The sequence below is a fragment of the Piliocolobus tephrosceles genome, chromosome 14 (genome assembly GCF_002776525.5).
Source record: "Piliocolobus tephrosceles isolate RC106 chromosome 14, ASM277652v3, whole genome shotgun sequence".
Lineage (NCBI taxonomy): Eukaryota > Metazoa > Chordata > Mammalia > Primates > Cercopithecidae > Piliocolobus > Piliocolobus tephrosceles.
In genome coordinates this window covers 32,349,853-32,377,298 of record NC_045447.1, presented here as the reverse complement: position 1 = coordinate 32,377,298, position 27,446 = coordinate 32,349,853, and the positions used below count along the sequence as shown (strand labels likewise).

General features: G+C 40.9%; 1 long non-coding RNA gene across 1 annotated transcript; it reads left to right on the top strand.

The window, feature by feature from the left end:
- The first annotated feature begins 10,103 nt into the window (after nucleotides 1-10,103).
- On the top strand, nucleotides 10,104-22,544 carry LOC113225155. The gene is made up of 3 exons (XR_003309783.1): nucleotides 10,104-10,154; nucleotides 15,627-15,694; nucleotides 22,295-22,544. It is a non-coding gene; the product is annotated as an uncharacterized LOC113225155 (long non-coding RNA).
- The last annotated feature ends 4,902 nt before the right edge of the window (nucleotides 22,545-27,446 follow it).

The window sequence follows — 27,446 nt, the reverse complement described above, 5'->3', positions numbered from 1 at the left end:
TTTTTTTTTTGAGACGGAGTCTGGCTCTGTCACCCAGGCTGGAGTGCCGTGGCCGGATCTCAGCTCACTGCAAGCTCTGCCTCCCAGGTTTACGCCATTCTCCTGCCTCAGCCTCCCGAGTAGCTGGGACTACAGGCGCCCGCCTCGTCGCCCGGCTAGTTTTTTGTATTCTTTAGTAGAGATGGGGTTTCACTGTATTAGCCAGGGTGGTCTCGATCTCCTGACCTTGTGATCCGCCCGTCTCGGCTTCCCAAAGTGCTGGGATTACAGGCTTGAGCCACCGCGCCCGGCCCACAGTCCATCTTAAAATATGGTGCATAGACTTAGTCTGTCAAGTAACGTGCAATTACTTTGGTGCAGAAATAGCATCTATTATGGTAATGGTTAATTCTTCAATGACTGACAAAATTTCTAGCTTATTACAGACTCGACAAATAAAACTAAATAAATGCGTAAGTATAAACAGTACCCTCTGACATGGTCTGTGCCAGTTCATCTGAGCCCACATCTTTTTATCATGACCACAGACCTCTGTCCCACCAGTTTTCACTGCACTTCCTTTTCCATGCGTGACCACACAGGAAAACGACTGTTCTGTGTCTTATCAAGCAGTAGACTGCATGTGAGGCTACACTCAAGATCATCTTCCTAAGCACTCTATGCAGCTGCTTTGCTGGCCTCCTCCCTGCTGTCGTACCCTAGGAACTATCTCAGGACCTGCCACATCCCTGGGCAACCAAAGTGGAAAGTAGGGTCTTTCCCTGGCCTAAAAATTTCTACGAGGTCTGTCCCTTGCCTCCTCTAGACTCATCTCATTTCATCCACACACCTCCACCCTGCACCTGTGCTCCAATCACACTGCTGTCTTCTGGCTCCTTGAAGATGACATGTTTCTTTCTGCCTCAGGGCCTTTGCACATGCTGTTCCTTCTACCTGAAAAAAGTCTCTCTCTCCCTTTCTACTCCCCTTCATCTAGTTAAGCCTTGCACACATCTGCACTCAAACATCATTTTCTCAGAATAGTCATGCCAAACCGCCACTCTATGGCTGGGTGTTATTTGGTCTTCCTAGCATTGTATACTTTTCTTTCAGAGAATTAATCATAGTTGGTAATTATGCAATTTTTATTTTCATCTGTAAGTTTTGGGAGTGCAGAAACTTTACTTATCTTGATCATTGAGTGGTACTCAGTGTCTAAAAAAGCACCAGACATGTAGTAGATACTCAAGAACTATGTGTTAAAAGAATGTGTCTGCAACTTTCTCCTTAACTTGCAAACTGCATGAGGGTCGATAGTGTGATTTTTGCAGCTCATTGTGTGCCTTAGGGAGGACCTATACAGTAGCTGGCACAAAGTAGGTACTCAATAATGTAAATAAATAAAGACGGAAGGCAAGATGAGGGGAAGGAAGAACAGGATGAAGAGACATAACTAGTAATAACACCTCCTTTACTCTCAGAAGTGTCTTGGTTTGGACAATAAATTACATGGCCACCGTATTTATGTCTTATTAATGTTTCAAAGATACTTTTTAGGTCAGAGAGCAAGGTATATGAAAGAAATTAGGACTTGGAAACGTGCCTTATCTCTACAGAGGAGTTACAAGGCAGTCAGGAAGCCAGATAGGACAATGCCATTTCTTATGGTCCCTAAGAAGTCACAGGAGTCTTAAGGGTGTTCTGAGTCTCAAAATGGGCTGTCTCTATCCACCTGCTTGTGGAAGCTCAGATTTGAACTTGATTTCTTTTTTATAATATCTCCAAAACATTTCCCTACCCTATAACACACACACACACACACACACACACACACACACACACACACACACACCACACACACACAGATGAACGATGTCTCGGTCTGGCACAGTGGCTCATGCCTGTACTCCTAGCACTTTGGGAGGCTGAGGTGGGTGGATCATCTGAGGTCAGGAGTTCTAGACCACCCTGGCTAACGTGGTGAAACCCCATCTCTACTAAAAATACAAAAATTAGCTGGGTATTGTGGTGCGCACCTGTAATCCTAGCTATTCGGGAGGCTGAGGGAGGAGAATTGTTTTAACCCCGGAGGCAGAGGTTACAGTGAGCTGAGATTATGCTGCTGCATTCCAGCCTGCACGATGGGAGTGAGACTCCATCAAAAAAAAAAAAAAAAAAAAACAGAAAGAAAAAGATAATGTGTGAGTTCATTTGGGCTGCTGTAACAAAATAACGTAGACTAGGAGGCTTATAAATAACAGGTTTATTTCTCACAGTTCTGGAGTCTGGGAAGTCCTAGATGAAGGCACTTTCAGATTTGGTTTCTGGTCTGGGCCTTCTTGCTGTGTCTTCACATGGTGGAAGGGGTGAGGGATCTCTCTTGAGACCTCTTTTATAAGTATCCTACTCCTATTCATGAAGGCAGGGTCCTTATGACATAATTACCTTCCAAAGCCCCAACCTCCAAATGCCATCACGTGAGGGATTAGGTTTCAACATATGAATTTTATTTTTTTTTGAGACAGAGTTTCACTCTCATCGCCCAGACTGAAGCGCAATGACGCGATCTTGGCTCACTGCAACCTCCACTTCCCAGGCTCAAGAGATTCTCCTGCCTCAGCCTCCTGAGTAGCTGGGATTACAGGTGCCCACTATCACACCTGGTTAATTTGTGTATTTTTAGTAGAGATGGGGTTTCACCATGTTGGCCCAAAGTGCTGGGATTGCAGGTGTGAGCCGCCGCGCCCGGCCAACACATGAATTTTGAGGGGGCACAAATATCCAGTCAATAACAGGGGAAAGCAGAGAAGAGAAATATGTGACTTTTTATGTTTTCACCAGTCTCCAAAAGTCGTGGCTTCTGACCTGAAACCTTCCCTGTAAGTCTCGTTCATATTCCCGAGGACAAGCCTGATGAAAATCTTGAAAGAGAGAGGTATGTTTGAGCCCAGATCTAAAGAAATCAAAACTATTCTATCTTGTCCCTCTCCCTCACCTTATAGTAAAGCTTTCAAAGCTGAAATTCTGAACTAGTTTGTTATCCAGTTTAATAGAGAACAGAGTTCATTCCTGACACTTAAGTTCTGGGAACCAACATAGTTCTCAGCGTCCAAAATCTATCTCCCAGTGTCCAATGTAGATTTTTTTCCCCCAAAACTTCTTGCTACCTTAGACTTATCTCTCTATGAACTATAGTGATAGTTTACTGTAGCTAGGGTGCCCAGGGAGTCACTCAGACCCACTCCTTTCACATTCCAGTGTGAGTTAGTGAGCACATCCAACAGGAGCAGATACTTTCCATACACAAACACATACACGCACACACACACCCCTTACCAATGTGTCTCAGTTCCTTTGAATATGAACACATATATGCTTGCATTTAACCATAGGAATATTTATAGGAATAAATGTTGCCACTCATAATATATAGACGTGGTTCAGCAAACATATATATCTACATTTTATTCATATATGAGTATATCCATTCATTCATTCATTCAACACATATATATACCAAGTGTTTTCTGAACCTAGCTCTGTTCTAGTTGCTTAGAACATTAGTGGACAAATATAGTTTGTTTCATGAACAAACCAGAAAAATAGCCCTGTCCCTCCTAGAGTTTACATTTCAGCTGGCAGGGGGTGGGGGTTGATGGAAGAGGGGGAGAGTAATGATAGAAAGTAAACGTAATAAATAAGTATACAATATGATATAAGGTGATAAGTGCTAGAATAAAGCAATTTAGATAAGCACATGGGCTGGAATGAGTGGGCTGCAATTTTAAATAGAATGATTGAGTGGTTATATAGATTTCATTGAGAAGCTAATATTTGAACAGACATTTAAAAGAAGTGATAAAATAGTCCTCATGATATCTCATGGCTTTGGTGTCTTCTCCAGTCTCATGACTTAAGATCCGTAGTCTGGTGGATCTGGGATGGGTATTTCATTTACAGGGAGCAACCAGTACAAAAAACTCTAAGGTGAGAATGTACTTGACATTTGTGGGACAGCAGAGAATAGTCTGGAATATAATGATGGAGGGAGAATTATTATAGTCATAGGGGAAATAGTCTGGAATGATGGGGACCAGATCGTGTAACTCGCATGAATATTATATATAGATGCTGTGTGTGTATGTATGGTACACATACCTGGATATGTTTGTAGTTCTACTCTTAAATGTATTTTTAGACTTACATGTATTTTCTTTTTTTTTTTTTTGAGACGGAGTCTTGCTCTGTCACCCGGGCTGGAGTGCAGTGGCCGGATCTCAGCTCACTGCAAGCTCCACCTCCCGGGTTTACGCCATTCTCCTGCCTCAGCCTCCCGAGTAGCTGGGACTACAGGTGCCCGCCACCTCGCCCGGCTAGTTTTTTGTATTTTTTAGTAGAGACGGGGTTTCACCATGTTAGCCAGGATGGTCTCGATCTCCTGACCTCGTGATCCACCCGTCTCGGCCTCCCAAAGTGCTGGGATTACAGGCTTGAGCCACCGAGCCCAGCCCCATGTATTTTCATATAAATGCCTGTTGTAAGTGTATAGAGAAATATAGTGTGTTATATTTGCATGACACCATCTATTTGATTATGCAGATATATGCTTTAACTATCTATGCTAATAGATGTTCACTCATGTATCTATTGTGCAATTGAGTGCACATATGAATTTATGGAATATGTGTAGCATCCTGTACACATGTGTGCATGTGTACTTATATACTATACTACTGTACATGTCTACTAATAGCCTGCATCATTTCAAATGACAGAAAAGTCTCATGGGTGTGAAATTTTGTGAAATATCCATGCATTCATGGGTTCTCTCTGCAGACACCTGCCAGGAGGCAAAAACCCCACGTCATTCCTCCTGACCATTCCTCCTCCAGGGAGAACCTTGTTTCCTGGCAGAAAGAATCAGTGCTAAAACTAGCGAATATCAACAGGTTTCAAAGACTATGGATCTTAAGTCATGAGATTGGAGAAGACACCAAAGCAATGATCATTTGATTCTGGAAGAACATGTAAAGGGTTCTATGACATCAATAAACCACTGGCCTCATTCTGGTGTTTGGCCATTTATCACAGGAGTTAAAAGTGCCAGCCTGTTCTTTGTCATATCCTACAAGATAATTTCTTTTCTTTTCTTTTTTATCCTTTTTCTTCAACTTGTTGCTGGCAAATAAATTGTTGATACATTCAGATTTCAATTTGAGATTTTATTCTTAAAAAGCTTTGTGTTATAGGGTAAGATATGAGTTTTTTTCTCTCTCTCTCTTTTTTTTTTTTTTTTTTCATTTTCCATACTTGCCAGAGTTGTAAACCTAAGGCCAAGTTAATTAAAGTCAATGGAGAATGTATTTTTTTTATTAAACTTTCTCTCTCTATTGATTTTTTCCTCTCATACAAACAGTACAGACTTAGCTCTCGAAATCAAAAACACCGTAGAACAAAGAAAAGGAATAATTGGGCTCCCAAGATGATTTACAAACTCTGACGTAGGATTTCAGAGGTAGCTGAGATTTCAGAGGTGGCTAAACTGGCAAGATGGTGAGAATCAAGGTGAGCTAAGGACAGACAGACCCAGCTGTGTGCCAGCTGAGGTTTGTGAGGCCAAATTCCCAGGTATATTTGTCTTATAAAAGCTGTGTTGGTTTCTCCATGGTGCAAACATGTGGACCATTGCAACAGCCTCCTAGTTTTTCTTTCCACTTTTATTCTATTCCCTGCAATCCATTTTCTATCCAGTAGCTGGATGCATCTTCCCAAGGTTATTGTAGGGTCAAAGTCTTCAATGGCTTCCTTTAGTTCAGGGTCAGAAAACTACAGCCCATAGGCCAAATACAGCTCAATGCCTATTTTTTGTAAATAAAGTTTTATTTGAACTATAAGGAAGCTCTCTCTCTCTCTCTCTACAGTATGAACTCAAGGATTTCTATTTTATGCAATGAGTGGTGGCATAAAATGTTACAATCATTATTTATTTTGATGGGTAAATTGTCCTAGATTTGGGACAAATCTGACTCTTATTTCCTTTGACTTGTTACCATATTCTTTGAGCATTTTTCTATTTTCCTACTTTCTGTTGCCAAAAATGTATCGAGCTCATCTTATACTTTTCCTGCCTCAGCCTTGGAATCAACCCTTTTTCCATGGGACCTTGTTTCCTTTTAGCAAAAAATTATATTTGGAAAGCAAGATATGGGAGCCGGGTGTGCACATTGCTCCTGGAATGGCATTGTTTTTAGGTCCTTTCAGCAGTAAGAAATATATGCATGTATATACATACATTATCACACATGCATATATATACATACATATATATACACATCTATGTCTATTTCTACATCTATGTGTATATATATATTTTAAAACAAAGCTATGAGTTTACTGCTTTATCTCCAGTTCCAATCTAACACTTCAGGTTTCTCTCTAGACTTCCCCTCTCCATATTTATAAATCTCTTCTCCAATTATGCTCAATATTGACTCTGATATTTTAACAAACTTGAGAGCAAGGATCTTTTCTTGCCTTCGCATTCACCAGAGAGCTGCCAATGTGTTCAAAATTCAGGGACTAGATAAATCAGTGCTGTTCTTTGGTGCCTGGGCCAGGGGCAACCTTGGCTTTAGCAACAAAACTACAGACTGGAGAATTTTCAAGAAATCTGGAGGCTAGTTGTGTGCCTCACTTTCTGCATGTGACAAGAGATCTCTTTAACTGACATTATAGGCTTCTTAAAATGAGGAATGAAAAAAAATATTCTCAAAGTCTCTCTGAGACTCTCCAGAGACAGGTGCTATATAAATTTAAAGTGTAATCATTGTTGCTGTGTGGAAAAAATGTTCTCCATCCATCTTGTTCTACAATAGATGGAGAATGTTTTCCTGGATCACTGCTCTTCTCAGGCTTCTAAACAGGTAAAACAGCTAAATATTGCATTAGATGCGATGGCATCAGTCAAAATGAATTATAAACAACACTCAACTCTCATTTTTAAAATTTATTTTACTTAAAAAAATGCAGCACAACATAGGGAATACCCATGAACCTGTCTTGTTACTTAAAGTAGGGAATGCTTTCAGCTCAGGTCAGATGGGGCATGCTGTCCAGGGTGAAGCCACAGACAATAAGCCAGAAGTGTCGAGGTGGCCTCAACCAAAGATAACTCTGTCTTTTCTTCAGTTTGCAGCATCACAGAAAATGATGCTCTCTCCTGCCAAGTCCCATCTTTTGGAAGGAGGAAATTGATTAGGTCCTGGAGGTTTTCATAAATGTATCAGATGACTTTCTTAGCATCATCTGAAACAGTAAGTGAAGAATAAAGACTCAATCAAACAATGCTACCTTCTCCATTTACCTAGCAGCTGCTTTCTGGCCTCCAGATGTAGGTTTCTTAGAGCATGATTGTTTATTGCTGGCTATATTTCAGTCCATTAAACTTAGAGAGCTATATAGACATAATCTCAGTTTCAAGCCCTGCCTAGGATCAGACAGCATAGCCAACATAGAAGGACCTTTAGGAATCTTCTTGTCTAATTGCATCTCTTTATAGGTGAGAACATTTTATAGATAAGACTTGTCCAAAACAAGTTCCACTCTACCATGCTTTACTTCCTCTCCCTTGTGATTTGTCCTCCTGATTTAAAAGCTGTATCTTGGTTAGAGATCAGCCCTGGGTTTAGCTACTTTTCAAGATATCACAGTTCCTCAAAACAATTTTTGATGAAGAGAAAATGATATACTAAGATTTTGCTCTCACTTGGTCTCAAAATGCATGCTTAGCCTAATGGAAAATGCATTAAAATTACTCTTATTCTATCACTGCCACCAACCAGTTGAGTGAGCCTAACCTTTCTGAACCTTAGTTTCCATATCTTTGAAATGACGGTATTGGATTAAAATATCCACTCATTCCCCAAAAACTTATTGAACAAAATAGAAATCCTTCCCCCACCTAACTTTATTTTGCACCTGACCTTGGGCAAATTACTAAACCTATCTGTAACTCAGTTTTCTCATCTGTATAATGACGAATAATAGTTCATTGCACCTACTTCATTGCTTTATTGTGAGGATTGAATGAGATGCCCACACAAAGCACTTACAACAGTAATTGGCATATATTACAAGTGCTCAATAATTGCTTGCTGCTATTATTGTTATTATAGTTATCATTATTATGATTACTACTATTCTTTCCCTGCTCCTATTCTTGGCTCATGCTGTTTCCTCTGTCTGAGTTGATCTTCCTCTCATCTGCACATCCAAATACTACCTGCCCTTCAGGATCCAGTTCAAATACTCTCCTAAGAAACCCTTCCTGATTCTCACCAGCTTCTTCCCTGGAACACCCACCCATGGTACACTGACATCACCATCTCATTTAAATATCATGTATACTCATCTATTATCTGTCCTTCAGCGCTTCTTGATGGCAAGGTTTCCATCTGACTCATCTTTGAGTTCAAGTGCCTGGTGCAGAACCCAGCAACTTGTAGGGAATTAGTAAGTATTAGTTGAATGAATGAGGTATAACATTGCTAAAATAGTGTGTCTACACTGGTTTTATAAATGGTTATATCAGTCCAACAAGGAGACATTTTTTTCTAAATGTTGTTAATTAAACACTGAGGATATAGAACCCCCCTCTCAAAAAAAAAATCTACATTACTGATCCTAAAGGCTAGTCCTTAGACCAGTTCAATCCAAATCATCCTTGGAGTTCTTTAAATATGTGAAAACCTAGCACCCATCTCCCAAACATTCTTCCTCAGTTGGTTTCTGTGGGAATGGAGGTGACTCAAAAATCTTTATTTTAAAAGGCTTCACAAGGGATTGTGATGTACAGCCAAAACGAGGATGCTCAAGTGTATATTATGTCTAACAACTTTCTTAAGGCTTCCTCCCCAAAATGACTGATAAATTTTAATATGTAATCATAAAGCCTGAGAAATTTTTGCTCTTTTTATGTTGTCATATCAATGTTGTTTTTTTCCGGATTGAATATCCTAAAAAGGGATAGCAGCTTTTAAGAGGGACTATAGTGGAACAAGCAATACTCTAAGTGACAAGAGACATAGGTTCTAGAATAAACTTAGCCAAGTATGTATGAACTTGAACAACCTCCTTTGCCTCTCCAGGTTTTAATTTCCCCATTTTTAAAATGGGAGCAATGATAACAGCAGCATGCAGCTAGTTTGGAGATTTTGAAGTCAGCTTGACTATTTAGCATTAACCCACCATGGTGCTGCTTGATCTTGCTAGACACAGATCTGTCATAAGTGAAAGCATCTTGAGGGTGTCTTGGAAGCTGACTGGGAAAATACTGGTTTAGCAGTACCTTTAAAACAACAGGAGCTTTTCTGCATTGTATAGAGACAGAACAAGCTTTGTGTAAACTGTGCTATAGTACATTATTCTGAAAGCCCATTGGGGAAATGCCAGTAGTAATTCAGCTCAAATTATCTCTATTAGCCATAACCCTTTCGGTTACAAGAGACAAAAACATGACTAAAATTATTTTCGGCTAGAAGGATCGAGCAGACTTGCAGCATAGCTTTGAGAACAGCTGAAATTAAAGACATGAATGCTGCAAGTGTCTCTGCTACTCTATGTTTATTAACTTTATGTGCTCAGCCTGGCTTCCTCCACACCACAAGGTATATGGCTGTTGCTTACGTTTTCATCTCCATCTTTGCCACCAGAGAGGGACTGCCTTTTCTCTTGTTCCAATTTGGGAATTCTTGGGGAAGGACTTTGCTCTGGCTTGAGTCACGTGTCCACACCCTGAATCAAACATCTGAGGTCATGGAGAAGAAGTACACTGATCGGAAGATCCTATTAATAGTGAAAAGTTTGAGGAAGAGAAGCAGCAATTGCCTCTATAAAGGGATGCTACTCCTAGAAAAATGATGGGTGCTGAGAAGGCCAAATGATCAGTGCCTACTGAACTGTCCCATAGGTATTTAGGTAGATATGGGTAATAAACTTCTTGTGAATTAGCCCACTACATGGAATGCAATGTAAGGAAACACAGCTTGGTTCTGACACCAACTAGCTGTGTGACCTTGGACCTCATAATTTGTCTCTCTGCATTTTGATTACTTGTATAAACAACGGTCTTTCCCCTGACCTCGCCTTGAGTAGGGCTCTTTGAGATTGGACAGAAGGTATTACTTATATATACATCTTCAGGATTGAGTACAAAGTATAGCCCTTAATTAGTACCCCATGATGTGGCTGTTTTTTAAGTTAATATCCAAGCAAAGTTTTTGATGTTACTTACTGAGATACTTGTCACAACTAGATTTTTTTAATGAAGAAAAGGGTGAATGGAAAATAAACAAACAAGATAAAGCCAAGTGCATACCATAAAGTACTGTTAGAAAACAATGATGGGCCGGGCGCGGTGGCTCACGCCTGTAATCCCAGCACTTTGGGAGGCCGAGGCGGGTGGATCACAAGGTCAGGAGATCGAGACCACGGTGAAACCCCGTCTCTACTAAAAATACAAAAAATTAGCCGGGCGCGGTTGCGGGCGCCTGTAGTCCCAGCTACTCGGGAGGCTGAGGCAGGAGAATGGCTGGAACCCGGGAGGCGGAGCTTGCAGTGAGCCGAGATCGCGCCACTGCCCTCCAGCCAGGGGGACAGAGCGAGACTCCGTCTCAAAAAAAAAAAAAAAAGAAAAGAAAACAATGATGATACATTTGCCTTTAAGCTTCCTAAGAGTCAGAGCAAAGATGGGAGATGAAAAGATACTCTATAATTAGGGTTGCCAGATATAGAAAAATAATAACAGAAAGCCAAGTTAAATTTGAATTTCTGATTAAAATGAATAATTTTAGTATTCTATATTTATGCTGTATTAAGGATACATTTATAGTAAAAAAAAAAATTATTTAGTGTCTGTCAAAAATTTAGCTTTATCTGGATGTCCTGTATTTTATCTGGCAACTCAGTCTATAATCAGGTTTTCCATACCCAAAAGATAAGGACCAAACCAGTTGCTCAGGTGAATTGAGTTTTTCCTAATACCAGATTTCTCCTAATAAAAGAGTAATGGAATGCCTAATAATACTTGGTTAGCTGAGCTTTCCTAGACTCTTGGTTTTCTTCTCTGTACGATGAAGGAGTTTGAATCAATAGCCTATAAGCTTCCTCCTTGTACCAATGTCCTGTGATTGTTTGTGATTTTTCATACCCTGGGATTATGCTTTTTGACTAGATGGCTCTGCTGCAGTCAAAAACTACCAAATGCAGTACTTTCATTTAGCTGAATTATTTACTTCACTCAAGGTGCTGATGTAGCCGTGCTCTGATTCCCCAAACCTTTTGTACCAGTTCTGGCTGGTGGCTCTTGTGCCCAACCCAAAAAGACTAGAGACAGTTGCTTTCCCTCTCTCACTCATTATACATGTGCATTTTACTGCTAACCTCCTAGGCCCAGCAGAAGCAGTGGTGACTGCAGCTTTCCTGAAGGAAGTTAAACTGAGGCCTGGAGTTTAAGTACTGCCCAGTAAGCAAAAGAAGACTCAGGGAAACAAAGCAACTAATCCTGGGTGGTTTGGCCAGTAAGTCACTGAGTGCTAACTTGTATCCAAATTCTACAGCCTTTGCCCTAAGCAACAGTGTCTCACAAAGAAGCTGAAGCCCAGATCCTTGGAGAAGTTTGTTTAGTTTACCACAGTAGGACCCAAGTGAAGCTCTCTGAGTTTAGATTCATTTCTTTAACTTATTTTTTTTCTTATTTTTATTTTTTGAAGCCTGCATGTTTGAGAACAGAGAGTCTGGAAAATACTTTCTGTTTGTGAAATCAAAAGTTTGTTTGTTTCATGGACCAAACTGGTAATAGTTCAATGAAAAGATGTCAGGCTTACAAGATCAGGCCTCTAGACCACCCTTCCTCACTTGGTTTCTGTCTGCCCTGAGATGGCCTAATTCAGTAGTCGGACAACTGTTTGCATTTCCCGGAAGATATCACTCCCAAGCCTTTGAGCCTCTCCTTACCTTTTCCAAGACCCAGCTCAAGAATCACAGCTTCTGAGAAATCTCTCCTAGTTCCCTCAAGCAGAGCAAGGCATTGTCAATAAGCTCTGAGTGCCTACAACTCTTACTACATAACACTATGATTCCTTGTTTACACATCCTTCATCCACTAAATCATAAGGTCCTCATAAAATTTTTTGCTTTTTTATCTGTTTATTTTATATCTACATACCTCTGGCATTTAACGTAGCAACTAGCATAAAGTTCGAGCTCAGCAACTATTTGCTGAAGGGAGAAAAGAGGAAAAGGAGGAATGAAAGGAGGGAGGCAGGAATGAAGAAAGAGTATTTGCGTTAGTCAGGGTTCTCCAGAGAAACAGAACCAAGAGAAGCTCTCTCTCTCTCTCTCTGTGTGTGTGTGTGTGTGTGTGTGTGTGTGTGTGTGTGTGTGTGTGTAGTGAGAGAGAGAGAAAGATTACAAAGTATTGGCAAACATTCATTGATGACATAGGCCAGGTAGTCCCGTGATCTGCCCACTGTGAACTGAAAAACCAGGAAAGTTGGTGGTGTAATCTGAAGGCCTAAGAGCTGGAGAGAAGATGGTATAAATTCCCATCTGTGTTTGAAGGCCTGAGACAGGATCACCAAGGCAGGGAGAAGACTGATGCTCCAGTTCAAGCAGACAGGCAGAGAGGGCAAATCCTCTCTTCCTTTATATTTTTGTTCTGTTCAGATCCTTAATGAATGGGATGATTGCAAGCCACACTGGAGAGGGCAATCCACTTCACTCAGTCCACCAATTCAAATGCTAACCTGTGGTAGAAACTCCCTCACAGACAGATACACTCAGAAATATTGCTCGGGCAGACATCTGTGCATCCCGTGGTCCAGTCAAGTTGACACAGACATTAACCTATCACAGTTTCTGTGCAGTCTCCAGAAGAAGGGAAGCCCCCTGATGTTTTGTTTGTTTCTTCTATTATTATTCTCTTGGTGACTTCTTTTAACAGTTTCCTTTTATTTGTTTGTGGGCTTTATACATAACCAATTTTAATAAGTCCCCACTGTTTTTTAATATTGAACCATTAGGAATAGGACTTACAATTGTCTGGACTGTGCCACAAGGTCTGAATCAAGGCTGGAGATACATTGGGAGGAAATCTGTCATTATCTACCTCAGTTTTTTCTTTGGTTTGTGTCTTCTCTCTTTGTACTTTCGGGCATAGGCTCAGTTAGTTGCTCATAATATAAGGATAAATGCAATGAAAGCAATTTGCCAGTGCCGTTCACTCACACATCCAGTCATGTCACCAACTGCTGCCAATTTTCCTTCATAAATATTTTCCATATCTGCTTCATCTTCTCTAACCACCCTGCCACTGAGTTGGGCCAAGCTTTCCACCTCTGTCTTCTGAAGGATTTGCCACAGCCTCATGATGTTCAACCAGCCTCTCCACTTCCCTACCTCTGATCTATCCCCTATCCAACCATGAGAACGAGTTTGCTAAAACTCAACTCTCAATTGCTTAATTGTCTTTACTTGTCTTCTATTAGTCTTCAACAGAAAGAACTGGTCTCTCTGAGAATAACACCATTTGCATTGGAGGAGGGTCTACCCTAATAACTTCATTTTAAATTGATTGCCTCTGTGAGGACCCTATCTTCAAATAAGGTCACATTCTGAGGTACTGGGGATTAGAAGTCCACCATATGAATGTTGGAGGGGCACGGTTTAACTCATAACATCACCCATCCAGCTTATTTCATACCTTGTTTTCATACACATTGGTTCATTTGCTTGAGATTCTTTTCCTCCCAGCTCCTAAGTGCCACAGGTAGATTTGAATAATTAAAATCTTCTATTTTCTCTTCATCTTGTTCATCATTTTCTTGTATTCCTCTTCTATTATAACCTTTCTTTCAATGAATAATATCTATTGGTTTCCATGTCTGTCTCTCTACCTATCCTTTAGGGCAAAGGTCCCCTAATTTGCCATTTTGTTCCTAGTGCCTAACAGTTTTTGGCATAGTGTGGATAATTAGATTTGTTAGAATAAATAAATTAGAATGGATGAGACACAGAAATTGACACATAAAGTGAGCCCCCCCAAAAATCTTAAAAGTTATCCAAATGAAGAAAATGAGGAAGAGCTTTCCAGGACTGTCCACAGAAGTGACATAATATGATGTGTTTATTGAATTATTAGTATATAAATTAGTAAGTTAGAAATTATAGAATGTATGACTAGAAATGTAAGCAGAGACATATTATAAAGGGCCTTGTGAGCCAAGGAGTGTGGTCAGTATCTTATACTCACTCATTCATTTTATACACACACACACACACGTACACACACACAAATTTACTGACTTCCTAGCACATCATGTTAAACCACTGAAAAGTCCCAAGAAAGGAAATGACATGGCCACATTTGTTTATTAGAATATTGTTAGTTTTGGTAGCACAGTAAAGACAGATTGAAGAGAGTCAAGACTGAAAACGGGGGCCATTGAAGAAGTTGTTGTCCTGGCCCAGGCCTGAGATGATAAATAAACCAGCACAGATATTACAGAGATTGAGAGGAGGGGGGTGAATCACAGTAATACTTCGGAAATAAAAGCAAATAAATTTGATGGCTGATTAAACAAGAGACATAAGAGAAGTTAAGGAGGAAAAGATAAATCCCATGTTTGGCTGGGTGATTGGTTGGATGATAGAGCCATCCCTGGAAACTTCTAAGATAGAAGAGTATCCAGTTGGAATGCATTGAGTGGTGGGATGGAGTAGAGGATAAAATACAGAGGAAAATAAAAGTTGAGTTGAGTTGTAAGTGTTCAAGAAATATCCCATGGGAGATAGCAGGTAGATGGCCATCTCTACCAGTCTAAAACTTGAGAGAGGTTTTGGCTGGAGATGTGGATACTGTAGTCATCTATATAGAGAATATAACTGAAGTCACAGTAATAGATCCATGTTCCAGAGAAAATGGATATAGTGAGAGGAAGTCGGGACTAATGATAAAACTCTAGGCTTAGTAGCAGTAATCCACCAGCTTTGGCTTTGTCCTATGTCTTGGTAACCCACATATTTGGAAGACTACAGACTTTCTAGGTTCATATTGAATATTATCATCTAGGAATACATTAGTTTATGAAAACAAATACAATCAAATCCATGACTTTGAAGAGTGACAACCAAAAAAAAAAAAAAAAAAAAAGCCTTTGGTGATCTCATTTTATTTTGTTCATTTATTTTGCTGATTTTATTTTTTTGTTTGGAGTAATGCAATGTATTAAAAATATAGTCATTATTCATAAACCAAATCTCCCCAAGGAGCTCATTCAAAGTTATAATTGCATTAATTAAGTTAGATAAAACAGGTAAAGCTTATCCACCCTCTTTTCACCTCCATGAAAGAAAACATAGAAGTACATGGAAGTGAAAAAATCTTTACCTGGCAGAGACCCTATTCAGTCATCACACAAAATGGGAGGACTGGAATCCTCTACTTTGAGGCATGAAAACCTAGCTATCAATAATGGGTATGTCACAACTGATATTTACTGGTAGAGTCAGCCATTTGCAGATTCTATTCTGTCAAGCTATATAACCATGTTCCCTCCCCTCAGCATCTTGGTTTCTTTCCACTTTCCCAGTACAGCCATCCAGCCCAGAACACAAGAAAAGAGCTGATAAGCCTACTTTTCCTCAACAAACACCTGTGGTAAGCGAAGGCTGTGTCTACTTCTTGACTGTTATATTAATATTTGTGTATTCTTAAATAGTCTCTCCAAATTCTCAAATTTCTTCATCTGTAAAATGGAATTTGTACTGACTTTTCTACCTAATATTCTTGCATTACAAACTACCTTTGGGTTTGACTGTTTTCCTTCTAGTAAAATCATTGGTAGGACTTTTTCTGGCAGGTTAAGCCTTTCTAATTCCTTGGTTGTGGTATCACAATACCCTTGAAATAAATACCCCACTTCTCCACATTATATTGAGAAAATAATCCAAAAGAAAGAGTAAATTTTGTGCCATAGACATTCTTTGAAATATTATCTATCATAGAAGATGATATCTCACAACAGGAGATTAAGTAAATATTCACTTAATAGAATTGTATGCAGCTCTTAAAATGGCATATTTATGAAGAAAGAACTAAAGGGGAAAAGATAAAGGTGATAGCCACTTATATTTCTATAATAATCATAGCTATATGGAAATGATTTAGTCATTTAGGCAAGGACTTTAAGAGGACATTCATAAATGAATTTTTAAAAGTCAAATTCTAATAATCTTGTGGTCATCCCTGCTATTACCGTTTAACAGAAGAGAAAACTGGACTCAGGAATTGCCCAAGACCAGTTTTAATATGTTGAAGTAGCAATATTGTGAGTGAATTGTCTTTTTTTCATTGTGTCTTCCATTAATGATGTTGGATGATTTTATGCAATTTTTGTTTTAATATTTGCTAGAAAGAAGACTGGGATAATGAGTTCCATCTTGCAATAAGTAAACAGCGTATTCATTTTTAATTCTGCAATTAGAAGTATAAACTTTAGAACTGGGCAGTCTCTGTATTCCATTGCTATTGTGGAAAATGCCTTGCAATCATTTTGGAAGTGAGTTCCTCCCACTCTCCATGTCCTGGGTGCTCAAATGGAAAGGTCTCTTCACCCCCCTCCTTTGTCTTTTCCCATAATCACTCATGACAGTGGCTGAGAATCTCTGTTGATCATTAATTGGATAAAAGAAATAGGCTTGAGCCATCTCTTTCACTGAAATTGTACCATTATTGTGAGCCCTGTGGCTCTCTTGCTCTCTCTAGCTTGGCTCCAGCCCCTTTAAGACTGCTCATGCAAGCTAGCTCAGCACATCACTGAGAGAAAACTTGAAGACTCACTTAAATGATTGACCTATTTCTGGGCTCTCTGTTGTTGCAAATTACAAGAGTATACTGTGTGCATTTTTAGGTAATTTGATACTATTACCTTAAAACTCACTGGTTCCGCCTCCCCCTTCCCTCCTCTGTTCAGATGGAATATCTGACCTTTTCCCTTGGCAGGCTGCTTCTCTTTTCCAGGTAACTGATGATGATTTTATACCCTGGATGATAATCAATATGTAGAAGCTGTCTTTATTGATTTGGATAAAACCACCAATTATGGCTATTTTGAGCAGAGCTCAATGGGATTAGATGTGATTACATGGCAATGGGGTGTGAGCCCATCAGCAACTCAGGGGCTGCTGTGAGGCTATTTAATTGTTACAGATGAAACACAAATGGGTGCTATAACCACTTCCCACTCAGAAGACATACCTGCACCTTTCACAGGGCAGAACCTCCAGGCTGGACCACCTGGCCATGCACTTAGGACTCCATGAGTCTGGTTCACAGATAGCGCAGATAAAATGGCTCAAGGAGAAGCAATGGCCTTCATGAATCCTGTTTACTCCAGTCTTGGCTGTGTCATTTATCCAGAAATCAGAGGCAGCAACATTTCCAAAAATATATGGATTTCAGGCAGATCAGTAAGAATGTCAGGCAGCAGGAAGAGAGAACACAGCAGGCTTTAGCTCAGGCAGTATCCTTAGCTTGGAATGTTGGAGTGTCCTTCCCAGAATCCCCATCCTGATAGTCGCAGATTCTCTGCTGCCTCCTCTGAAAACCTTCCTTGTCATCTCTTCTGGAAGATGATTCTATATCCTAGCGATTAGCAACATAGATTTTGAAGTTCCCCTGTTACTTCTTAGCTAAGTAACTTTACACAAGTTACCAAACTTTTCTATGAACAATTTGTACAATATGGACAATGTTGAAATACTTAAAACTGTACTTGGCCCTCATCCCCAGCCTTCCATTTGCAATGAAAAAAAATTGGAGTCAGAGATTCCAGTGCACGTCTCTGCTCTCTATTCTTCTCAGCTATGTAGCTATGCCTACACTTCCTCATCTGCAGTAGTTACATGATTTAGCATGTGCAATGGCCTCAGCCTACAGAAGGTACACTCTCTCCCTGATTATTATTTTTCTCCTCTCAATCAGTTACTGAGTGGATTGTCTGGATCTTAGACATCTAGGACCACACGTTTCCTCCAGTCACTGAGGGCTTGGTAGCACAATATGATCATAATAATAAAAACGACACGGTCTTATTCCATTCATTGATTCATTTATCCATCCATTCATTCAAGAAGTGTTTATTGAGCGTTCATTAAAGGAGGGACTGTTATGAGCACTGGGGTATATGGCGCTGAGCAAAACAAACGAGGTGTCTGAAACAATGGCGCCTCCATGCCAGTGAAAGGGGAGAGATAGTAAACATATGGAAACAAATAAATAGAACAAGATAATTTAAGTGCTGTGGAAATATAAATCAGGGTTATGTGACCAAGAGTGACTGGGACATGAGCACTGGGAAAAGGCTGTTGATTTGATTAGACAGTGCCTCTCTAAAGGGATGACATCAAAACTATGACCTGGAGGCCACAAAGGATCCTTTCAGGTGAAGTTCTGGGAAGAGTTGCAACAAGGTCACGAGGCGGAAACAGACTGGTATGTTCAAGGAATGTCAAAGGCAATCTGGACAGTCCACAGCAAGCAATGGGAAAATCTCCTTGAGCAAAAACGCAGGTGCTCCCGCCCCACTGAAGTCAGTAGTTCCTACTTATTTCAGGATTCCTGCACTGACTCAGGAACAATCATGACTGAACTCGTGGCTCCCTTGTGGTGACTCTCCAGAGTCACACTGAATGTGGGGCCTGGGCTTTTTATTCCTGCAGTTCCTGTTATGCAATTTGATATCATCAGTGTTGATAGAGGTCTAGCCACTGCCCTGTTCTTCATAATCACCACACTAGAGCAAGGATAGAAATGCGTGTTTCGGGAACAGAATATTTCTCCTTGTGTGTATTGTACTCAAGACTTAGACCACAGAGCAGACTTGTGATTAGTCTCCTTGCCAACCCTAATGGAGTAGAATCTATTTATACGATCTTGTCTTCAGATCATTCAGACTACCCTAGAAGTGCATCCTGGAACCCTTTCACTAATGTGGGAGTTCAACACATTTAAAAAGTATGGAATCATGCTCTATTCCACATAACTCTTCTCTTTTCTAGTATACTTAATGGATAGGAGCCCAGGCATGGAGTCAGATGGACCTGGGTTCAAGCCCCTTTTCCACTGATTGAGTGAACGTGAGCAAGGGAAATAATCTCCCTGTGCCTCATCTTCCTCTTCTGTAAAATAGCCAGAGTAATCATAACTGCATCATAGTTTATAAAACACCAGTATAGGACCTATCGTATCAAAAGACACAATAGTTGTTCTTCAATGTTGTTACTTTTGGACCAAGATGTGCACCTTGACCTTCTTCTTGTTCTTCTTTTTTTTTTTTTTTTTTTAAGGTGGAGTACAGTGGCGCAATCTCCACTCACTGCAACCTCCACCTCCAGGGTTCAAGTGATTCTCCTGCCTCAGCCTCCCAAGTAGTTGAAATTGCAGGCACCCACCCCCACAACTGGCTGATTTTTGTATTTTTAGTAGAGACGGGGTTTCACCATGTTGGCCAGGCTAGTCTCAAACTCCTGACCTCAGATGATCCACCCGCCTCAGCCTCCCAAAATGCTGGGATTACAGGTGTGAGCCACGGCACCCGGCCCTGACTTTATTCTTTTAAGAAGAGTTCCTTCCCACTTCCTGTGACACTAAGCTGTGATTTTTATTCTCCATGGTTTGGACAAAATGAGACACACCCATCAACTGGTTTGTTGAGTTACTGATTTCTTAATTACTGAGTAACTGATCCCTCCAAAGAGGATCCCCAGACCCTCATAGAAGTGAAACTCTTCTCAGCAGTGCCTGGATTTATAGGCGATAACACAGCTGAGTTCCTTTTTTGGAGTTCCTTAAAACTGCAAAAAACAAAACAAAACTCAGAGCTTAGACTGTACTAGCTACTCTGATTTATGCAGACACCTGGACATGCATTAAATTCACGGTGTCAGAAAACAAGCGTGGAAAACCCACTGAAGCACCAATCCATTTTTTCCCCTCTTGCCTTTCATGTGCTTTTGAGTAACCGAAGAACATTCTTGTTTAAAGTAAAAAAAAAAAAAAAAAAAATACTAGTATAGTTTGCTTTTGGAGAGAGCTCCTTATAAAACCTGCAGGCTTTGGGGAGGCAGAAAAACAGAACAATTGGAAACTCCAAGTGTGACTTCTGGCCCCGTCATTTAAGGCTGAATTCTTCTCTCTGAGACACAGTGATGGTTACCATTTCATAATTTAGACTCCCGCCATGCACTTAAGTCCTATTCACAGGAGTAGCAGCTCACTCAGCCTGCAGTAAAGGTAGAATATGCAATAGTTCTGTGGTGTTGTTGGAACAGGGCTGACAAGAGAGAATTTTCCTGCTAATCCTCTATCCATTCTGACACCAGCCTGGCATTTGGGAAGTGGAAGGGAGATAAAGATTAGGACTACGCAGGGTGAGCAGAGACATGTAGCAGCCTATATGCAAGTGTCGCTTCTCAAATACAAAACTGAGAAATAGATCACATTTTACACTGAAATTTTTGCACTGCTTCTGAGCATCTTGCCAAGAGCTATTCAGAAGACAGCAAATATTTTAGGATTAAGGGTCTCCAAATCTGAGCAGAACAGGCCCAGCCGTGGAGTAGGTCAGCACTTCTGAGGCAGTTGCTTTCACTTTTTGTGGCCATGTTTGTATCCATGTCATGACTGAGTCAGGAAACCCGCCTGTTCTGTTTTGTTTTGTTTTACCAGTTTTGGTTGTTTGACCATCAGATTATACAATCGCTGAGACTCAACATGCTACAACTCAACTTGGCTGCAAAGATAGCAAAACATAGCATTTTTAAAAATCTGCCAGTCTTTAGAGAGTTGAATTGCATAATGTCTGTAGCTTACCAAGTGTTTTTCCATCTTCAGTCTGATACAACCAAGCTGAATAGTCTTCACAAGGTGATGTTTATGGTTGCTAAGACAGAAGACAGTTCCCACCCTAAGCCCTGTTCCCTCTTCCCTCTGCTTGCTCCCTGGGTGACTTCCTTCTTTCCTTTAATTAGTCATTCAATTGGTCTAAACTTCATTTTCACAAATGAATTCATTGCAATATGCATGTGGTTGCAGCCACCACCTGATGCTGATGGCAGCCTGCTCCCTCTTCTCATCCACAAGTGAGTACTGCTGTCTGCTGCACACACATTTCCACCTGGCTGCCTCATGAACACTTCTGCTCACCTTCCCCAGTCCCAAACTCTGCGTTCCTCACACTTAAATGCAAAGTTTAACTCATTCTCTTTCCTCCTCCTCCTTCCGAATTTCTAATTGATGGAAAGCTATCAGCACATTTTGCCCAAGCCAGAAACCTAGGTATAACTATTGATCCAGCTCCTTTACCAATCTTATACAATTGGTTAATAAAACTTGCCCACGCTGCCTGTTAATATCCCTGATTTCTGTGCCTTTTCCTGTTGTCACTGTAGCTTAAGCCAACATCATTTCTTACTGGGATCAATGCATCAGCCTCCCTTCATTTCTCCCCACCTCTATTCTTGTCCAATTTCAATAGACTCTATGCAAGTAAGAGTCATCTTTCTGAAATGCTTATTTGACTATATCACTCACTACTAAAATCTTTCAGTGGCTCTCCGTGGCCCTCAGTCCAACCTCCTTTGTTTGGCTTTAAAGTTTTCCATACCTTAACCCTTTCCTACATATATAGCCCTGTTTTCTACTACCATCTGCCTTCTTCTACCCTCCAACTCTCCCCCAGTCTCTCTACCCACCTCCCCAGCCTCCTTTCTCTCTCTCACCTCCCTGCATAAATGTATGGAGCCCTTGCTTCTTAAACAGCACTCCTTCTCTTCTCTGCCTGTTTTTTCCCTTTTACCCCTAAGTTAGCTAGTGGAACATCCTCCAGGAAGAATTCTCTCATCACCCTCCTCCCTCATTAAACTGTGACCTCCTTAAAGATAGGGCCCATGTCTTCTTTACTTCTGAAAGTCAGTTTCTAGCAGAGGGCCTCCCACATGGTGCTTCATAAAAACTCAAAGGTTGAATGAGAATTTCCATCTCAATGTATGACTGAGAGCCTAAATGCAGCTCTCAGCCCAACATGTTACCCAGAAGGCCTCAGTGACCTCTCATGAAGAGTAACTCCCTATGTCCTCTTGGGTTTTCCCTGCATCTGAAGTGAGCACACAATTAAATGGCCATCACTTACAGTTAAAAGCCAAGCAAACCTTCCATACCTTTCTGGAAATTCACAGTAGCTCTGTTTTCATTTTGCAGATGAGAAAATTGAGGCAAGAGAATAGGTGGCCAAAAATACCCTCATAGACTTGAGAAAGTCCATCTTGATGCTATCCAGTGAAACTTAATGGCAACCCAGGAGCCAGGCAGCCTGCTTTATTTTGGAAATGAAAATGTCAGTATAGTATAGTTGATGAGAGTTTGAAGAGAAAAGATGCAGCAAAGTAGAACACTAACACCAATTCCAAACAATTACCAAGAATCTTACTAAAGTTACTACAAATCAAAATATCTCATATTTATCTCATTTATTTCTCACAATAATCTTTTTATTTGTGTTTTTTTATAGTAAGAAATTAAAGCTTGAGAAGTTCAATACCTTGCCCAGAATCACACACACACTAGTGAACAGCATAGTCAACATTTGAACCAATCAGTCTGCCTAATTTCAAAGTCTACGTTCTTGGATGTGAGGGAGATCTGGCTGTGACATCTGCCACCCATTGATCACCAGGTTTGATCCAGCTGATCTGGCTGGCTAGGCAGGTGTCCCCTTCCTCCCTCAACACTCCATGTGTATCTCTCCCAAAGCTGCATGTTCGGTTGAAGAGGACGACCATCCCCAATAGAGAAGGGCCAGTCTTCCAGTAAAGGGTATATGAGTAGCTGTGCTCCCCTGCTAGAACCTCCAAATGAGCTTTCAAAGTCTACATTCTTCATCATCAAGTGATATTGCCGCTCTAAAGAGAAAATTGAAAAATTCAGTAAGACTGCTCCTTATGTGTGACCAGGGCTATATATAGCAGACATTCCTTAACTATCTCTTGAATGAAAATGAGTGAAGGAAAAATTTGTCTAGAATCTTCTGCTGGTTTATTTTCAGATTTCTTCTGTTTACAGAACAGACTCCCCAGGGGTCCTCAGGCCAAGTCAGACAGTATCTCTTGAAATTTTTTTTTTTTAATGGAGTTTCACTCTTGTCACCCAGGCTAGAGTGCAATGGCACAATCTGGGCTCACTGCAAACTCCACCTCCTGGGTTCAAGCGATTCTCCTGCCTCCCAAGTAACTGGGGTGCTTGGGAGGCACCTGCCACCATGCCTAGCTAATTTTTTTGGAATTTTTAGTAGACACAGGGTTTTGCTATGTTGGCCAGGCTTGTCTCAAACTTCTGACCTCAGTTGATCCATGTGCCTTGGCCTACCAAAGTGCTGGGATTATAGGCATGAGCCATTGTGCCTGGATGAGATTTTTTTAAAGAGAAAATTCTAACCATTGACCATCTTAGACATGAACAAGATGCAAACATCTTGAGTAGCATTGCCCAACAGAGCTTTCTGTGACTAAGGAAATGTTCTAGAACCGCATTGTACTATCTAGAGGTAGCCACCTATGGCTGTCCAGTACATGACATGTGGCTTGTGTGACTGAGAAACCAAATTTTAATTTAATTTTAATTAATATTAATTGAAATAGTCACATGTTGCCATTAGATGGCAAAGACATTTCATTCAACAGTTATTTATTGAGCACCGAGCTAGAGGATGTCAGATACTGAACTAGCTGATAAGTGAGGTGAAAACTAAAACAATTCCTTGTCCTCATGGAGCTATAGTCTCATGAAGCTAGATATTAATCAAATAATTATACCAATAAAAATAAAATTGCAGCAATAATGATTGTTATGAATGAAGGTTGTAGAGTCTATTGAGATCTGGACTAATCTGAGTGTCTCATGGAAGTTTCCTGAAGAAGGAATATTTGGGTCTGATCTGATGGATGTTAACCAGGTGAGAACCTTCCCTGTAGAGGCAAATTGTAGGAGAAGTCCTGAGACCGTTGGCAGAATAGGAACTAAAAGAGGGCAGAGAGGCTAGAATGCTAAGATCATGGGAGCAGTGTAGGGATGGCCTGGGTCACACCATATCAGGTCTTATAAAGCCACGTTAAGGCCTGTATCTCTGTACCAAGCATAATGTGAATCTATTGAACTGGTTTTGGTTGGATAAGGGGATGCAGCGAAACCAGTGAGGAAACTGCCCAGTAGTGATAGACTCAGTGAACATGGGAGCTCAAGAATAGACATACACTAGAATCTCCCAGGTACAATACAACTTCTATCTCATCCTTCTCTAGAGCCAGCCTTCCTACAGTCACGTGCATGCCTAATTGCAGGGCTGGGTAGGAAGCCCCTGCCACTACTACTGTCTGCCATCTCACAGGTTCTCATGCTGAAATCTCCTCTACCATCTACTACAAATCTACCCACCATACAAGGAGTGTTGCTTGTCTCTTTCAGGCTCATGGCTCCTTAGAATGAACTGTGAAGGTTATGAGAAGAAGAACATTTAATAAGCTTAGTGAGCCTCTTCTCTTTGCTCTCTTCCTCCCTCCCAAATAATATTGCTGTCTCACTTTTCCCTTCACATGGGACAGTCATTTATTCTTTTACTCTTGTGGTTACTCTTTCCAGCCAACCTCTGACAATCTACCTTTCTGATGCCTCTTGCCAAAGGCATTTCACAATCTCAAGGGAGGAATGAAGGTTCACATACATAACATAATACAAGATGGCAGGTGTTGAGTACCACCTTCATGGAACAAGTAACAATAAGCACTTAGACAATAATAAATCAAGAGAGACTTCATAAAGGGATGATATGGGCTATGTCTTTAACAATGTGTTCACACAGGAGCAGGAAGCCTTTCTAAGAGATAAAAATGTACAGGCAAAGGTCAAGGGCAGGGAAAGGCAAGAACTGCAACTAGAATTGTTTGATTAGAGCCCTGAGGGAAGCAAGGCAGGCCAGACAAATTGAAGCCAGATGGCAAGGGGCCTTGAGTGTCACATAAAGCTATTTGAGCTGTTTTCATTAGGTAACAGCCATTGAAAATATGGGGAGGCCTAAACTAATCTGAGCAGCATCTCACAAAGATGAATCTTAGAGTCATGTATGGAAGAATTTCATTGGATAAGAGACCAAAGTCAAGGAAACCAGAACAAAAGCTTTTGAATGGCCTGGCCTGGGCTTTCTAAGGCTTCATACTTTCTAAGTGTGCTGACTCTTTCTAAGTGCCTGACTCATTATTGTACACCTGCTTTTGTTTCAATGTATTTATTAAACACTTGCTAGACATTCACCATGCATGTCCAATGTCAGACTACAAAGTTGACCTCCATCCTATCACTATGTTTTATTCACCCTGCATCCATAGACTCTAGCAGAACTCAAGTCAAGTAGTAGGCACTTAACAGATATTTGTTGAAGGACTGGTCAACTTTGGTTGCTAAACCATTGTAGCAACAAAGATAACAACAATAACAACAGCATAAGTGATGTCAGAGGTGTTTGAACCAGAGTGCCTCCATCTTGAATAGGGGCTGGGTATAATAAGGCTGAGACCTACTAGGCTGCATTCTGAGACAGTTAGGCATTCTAAATCACAGGATAAGATAGGAGGTCAGCACAAGACACAGGTCATAAAGACCTTGCTGATAAAACAGGTTGCAATAAAGAAGCTAGCCAAAACCCAGTAAAACCAAGATGGTAATGAGAGTAACCTATGTTCATCCCCACTGCTACACTTCCACCAGCACCATGACAGTTTACAAATGCCATGGCAATGTCTGGAAGTTACCCTATATGGTCTAAAAAGGGGAGGAACTCTCAGCTCTGGGGACTGCCCATGCCCTTCCTGGGAAACTTATAAATAATCCACTTCTTGTTTAAAATAACCATAAAATGGGCAACCAGCAGCCCAGGCTGCTGCTCTGCCTATGGAGTAGCTATTCTCTGTTCCTTTACCTTCTTGATAAACTTGCTTTCCCTTTGCACTGTGGACTCGCCCTGAATTCTTTCTTGTGTGAGATGCAAGAACCTTCTCTTGGGGTCTGGATGGGGACCCCTTTCCGGTAATAGTAATAAGAGTGATATCAGCGAGTCACTCTGTCCCAGGCAACGGTATAAGTGCTTCACACAAATCAATTAATTTAATCTTCACGATTACCTTATGAGATAAGCCTATTACTGTTCCCATTTTACAGACAGGCAAACTAAGACCCCTAAGAGAAAGGTCTTGCTCAAGACATCACAGATATTAAGTAACAGAGTTGGAACACGAACCATAGCAATATATCAGCCTATGTTCTCACTCAGTATCTCACACCTCCTTTCATGGGGCTGTCTACTGATTTCTGGACTCTTCACCTTCCGCATTTGGCTTTATGTCTAGAATAGCAAGAAGCAGAGATGCTCTATAAGTAAAAGTTCATCCAGACAGCCCACTTAAGAATTTCTGGAAGGGAAGATTTCCCTCCCTTCCATCTCTATGGTCATTATGGTCACTGTCAGGCAAGAGAGGCCATTCAGAGGTACATCCTGAGACAACATGCAGGATCTTTGTGGGAAAAAAGCAGAAGAGATGATGCAGGTGGCCTCCTGGGAAAGTGAAGGGAACCTGAAGTTGGGTAATGGGATCCATCCTACACTGGGCATGAGGTAAGGAATTTTACCTTCTTACAATTCTCACAACTTATGCTGCAAGTATTATTGTTCTCAAAGCAATTGCCTAATGTCGCACCACTAACAAGGGGCAGGGCAAGTCTGTCTGAACTCTTTCCATCTCACCTCCCTGTCTCCGCCTCTATAATAATGGTGAAATTGGGGTGGGGACAATGAGGAGGAAAGTGAGGGGGCATTTGTACCCCTCACCAACAAACAAAAAAGCAGACATTTGGAGAAGAATCGTTTATATTCTATGGGCATCATCATTAGGGTTTTGTGGGGAAGTGGGGGTTCTGTGTTTTTGTTTTTGGCATGAAAACTAAATCTACCACATATTTTTATCAAAATGACATAGCTATTCCCTGTTATAAGAAAACCCACCGGCCGGGCGCGGTGGCTCAAGCCTGTAATCCCAGCACTTTGGGAGGCCGAGACGGGCGGATCACGAGGTCAGGAGATCGAAACCATCCTGGCTAACACTGTGAAACCCCGTCTCTACTAAAAAATACAAAAAACTAGCCGGGCGAGGTGGCGGACGCCTGTAGTCCCAGCTACTCGGGAGGCTGAGGCGGGAGAATGGCGTAAACCCGGGAGGCGGAGCTTGCAGTGAGCTGAGATCCGGCCACTGCACTCCAGCCCCGGCGACAGAGCAAGACTCCGTCTCAAAAAAAAAAAAAAAAAAAAAAA